The 3,939-nt window shown below is 44.1% G+C and overlaps 1 pseudogene; it reads right to left on the minus strand.

Annotated features, from left to right (window-relative positions):
* Positions 1–387: 387 nt before the first annotated feature.
* On the minus strand, positions 388–3,633 carry LOC124695084 (annotated as a pseudogene).
* Positions 3,634–3,939: the final 306 nt, after the last annotated feature.

The raw sequence follows: 3,939 nt of genomic DNA on the forward strand, positions 1-3,939 counted from the left end.
GGGTTCTCTTTCTCCAGGACGGTGTGTTTGAGGTCCTCTCGTGGATCCGATCCACCTAAGGTCCTCCCACGGTGGAGGGTGACTTCGCGGAGTGGTGGTTGCTGGCTATGTGGACCACCCCTCTCCAGCTGCACAAAGGAACTTCGTCGATTATCATGCTTACGGTGTGGTGGATATGGAAACACCAGTATGAGGCGATCGACGACAACGCACGGCCTTCGGTGACGTCCCTATTCAACGACATTAGGTCTGACGCGCGGCAATGGGCAGATGCGGGAGCCCGGGGTGTCCGCCAGCTTCTCTCCTAGACTAGTTCCTTTTTCTTGGGTTGAGTTGCATGGCGGGGTGTGCCCTTTCGGGGGCTTGTACATATAACTTAATTTTCTATCAATGCATTGCGTTTTCGCGAAAATGATTGTCCCCTACATGCTTGTACGAAAATATCTTGCCATACCCAGAGAATCCACAGATGAACGGTCTACTTTGCTCATGAACTTCCATGATATGCTTGTCCAAATTGGATTTCTGGAGTTCAAAGTTATGAGAATGAAAAACAGAGCCGTCTTGCAATTTATTGCAGAGAAACAAATCCATCAGAAAAAGTCAACATGCGAGATTGCAAATCAGACCTTTGAAAAAGAGCACTTGCAGTCCTCGAAGTGGCATTTAATCCTCTCGGTGACACATGAACCTTCATGCATTCGCTCATGATGCTTGAAGTTCTTCTTTAGCTGTTCGGTTATGGGCCTTGAGGCATTTCACATTAGTAAAAGGTCTTCATGCAGCCACTGGGTTCACAGAAGATAACTTCAGAGTAATCCAACTTAACTGCACCATAAGAATGGAAAACATCAACTTACAAGATTGTGATTGCTAAGCAATTCTTAATACCGTAAGCAAATATCTATGGAAATTGCCATGTAATTCCTCGTGTTTCCGCAACTTGGAAGCATATTTGATATTATCCGCCGTTTGGAGGTTATTCCGTTGGCTACCCACTCGATCCGTATGTGGTCTTATCTACAGCTGGAGGACGGCCGACCGGCTATGGATATTGAGTGCAACCGACTGGAAACGGTGGCTCGGAATTTCTACAGCCGGTGCGGATGGTCTGCTAACCGCCGCTTGGCATGATGATGCAAAGGCGCTTCATGTCCATGCTTAGTTTACGGTGGCTCACTTTGTTGAGACCTTTTTTGATCAGTTTTTTGTAATAATTTTTGAGACTTTTCGTTTGTAAGACTGGATACTTTCATATAATAAAAGCGGCCGTATGCATCTCTTGGATGCAGAGGCTGGGGCAACCCTTTTCGAAAAAAAAATCTGAAGTAGTACTGTAGTAGTAACATGTTGTTGTTTGACTATACTTCAAGGAGTACTTTTAATGTTCAAGGAGTACTTGTAAATTAATCTCAACTTGCAATTATTCAGTCATGCAAAGTTTCAGTTAGCTAACGCCAGCAAAGTTCCAGTTAGCTAGAGGCCTAGTGCCATGAGGTTCACTAGAACTGAACTTGCAAAATAGCAACGCAGTGCATTATACCTCTGAGTTGCAGGATACATGCAGCCGTTAACGCCTACAAGCAAACAGAGCATTATGAGCTACATTCACAGTTTCTTCAACACTCTCATCATCCGTCAGATCAGCGTGCGGCAACTCATCAACAGAGTTTCCTTCTCAGTCACAGCAGCTGGGACAATCTTGTTAGGTGCAGCAGCAGACACCACACAATGAACTCATTACTCTTTTCATCGAGTCCGGTCAGCCTTCAGCATATCCTCCTCCTCTCGATCTTGCTTCTGTTGCATCATGGTTAGAAATTAGCAAATCAATTCAACAGATAAAAGACACAGTTAGAAACACAACAATCAGGGGTAAAGTGAGGAACAAATGGATGAATTTCAGGATGCCACAATTCACTTATAATTGCTACAGATGAGAGCAAGGACCTTCAAGGAGTAGTGCTGTTCTGTTCATATGGCTATTGTAGAGAAAGGAGCAGAATGTTCATACACCCAAAATTGACTGGTACATCATTATCGTATTACTCCCATCTGGACAGTAAATATGTATACATCCAAAAATGATATCACCCACTCACTTCTCAAATCAAACACTCAAACACAAATGAATAATGCAGCAGCGGCCAAAAGCCCTTGTGCAGAAACTTACAAGAACATGTCTACATAGCATGGGCAAAAAATCAGGTATACATATATCATACACTTACTGGTGCAATATCTTACTCACACTTGATTTGACCAACAAAAATGGGTAGGTGCTTTCGAGTGGTAGTTCCCTATGTACTGAACCACTGCCAATAAACATGAAGAAGAATGACATGATTGTAATACTTGGTTTCTTGGATAGTCTAAATTTGCAATATTTTGTTGTTGTGAATTAGAAGTTCACACTCACTGTGTATATTCAGGATATTGGCAGCTTATTTGCGTTTTGAATAGTACAAAATCCATGATATGCAGTTGCTCGGCGGACATAGCAGAGCATTAGTTGATCGCCACAAGGCTTCATTCATGGCCCACAATCGTGTCTATCCAGAATACCCAGCAATTCAACAGGAACAAAGAAGAAACGAATGAACAAAAATGACAGTATACAGATTCTTGGTGCACCGATCAGCTCATCCTCAAGTGATCTACGATCGACATAAATGGTCATCTAATGGTGTCTGGTTCTCAAAGACAAATGTGTTAAGTGGCAAGAGCACATGGCTTAATTGGTCAAATATGGATATATACCAAAAAAGAGAGAATGTAGTGTGTCAATAATTTTTTTTATGAACTTGCATTAAATCATGAACACTTCATCACATTCATTGATGACAGGAAATGGCTAAAGATGCGAAGATATGGTACTGGCCTATTGATTTTTTAAAGAATGCTCTTCAACTTGCAGAACATTGCGATATTTATTCTATAATTGAGCAACTGATGCAGGAAATTAACTGTGAAATATAAGACGATAGGATAAAGCTACACTGCGTGCGTAAAAACGCAGCAGCCTGATTGGTCATTTGGGTTAGTGAACTGAAGTTGCACATATGGTTGACGTTGCCACAGGTTATGCTGATACTCCTGTTGGTAGCGAAATTCAGCATTACATGTTAATATTGCTAGAAAATGTAGTTCACGAAACAGAAAAAGATTGTCTACCTAAACTTGAATCGACACTTAAATCATGCAATCATGGGCTCCTGATAATATGAAAACAAAAGATACTCCCTCTTCCCAGTGAAGCATTGAAGGGCTGATGTTTGTTAAGTAATTTGTTCCACAAATTTGTTTCTGTCAATTTGCACTCCTAGCCCTAGGAATCTAGCTCTTCCTGCTCCATAGCAGTTTGTAGCCGAGAAACATAGGAACAACAAGGAGCTCACCATAGCGGGCCGTACGTGCGCTGTACCGCCTCGCGACCTGGGCCACCAGCCGGAGGAGCGCCAGCATCGTCACCGCATCTGGGAGGAGCACCAGCGTCGGGGAGCGAGGCGCAGGAGTCCGGAGGCGCGCGGTGACGAGATCCAGAGCCCGAGGACGGCGGCGTCGGTGAGGGTTACCATGGATGGATGCCAAAAATCGAAGCTTGCCGGGGCCTGACGACGCCCACGCCGCCATGGCAGCCCAGTACTGCAATGTGTGTGTGAATAGAAGGTTGGTTACCTCTGCCGAGGGCATGCAGGCATTTAAGCCCGGCCCATCCTACGAGGGAATGAGCCCAGATTGTCACTTGGGACTTTGCTTTGTCTAAAAAACAAATTCTTAGGAATTGGCTACTGTGTGTTGCTGACGATGGTGCCGCTCGTGTTTTTGCATCACATGTTACGAAAATATGGAGCCTCCTCCATGGGTCATGGCCTCTACTTAACACGTATGGAGTACGCGTTGCCCCACACATGACACATGTGTGTGCGTCCGTGGAAT

This window comes from Lolium rigidum, chromosome 3 (genome assembly GCF_022539505.1).
Source record: "Lolium rigidum isolate FL_2022 chromosome 3, APGP_CSIRO_Lrig_0.1, whole genome shotgun sequence".
NCBI classification, from domain to species: Eukaryota; Viridiplantae; Streptophyta; class Magnoliopsida; order Poales; family Poaceae; genus Lolium; species Lolium rigidum.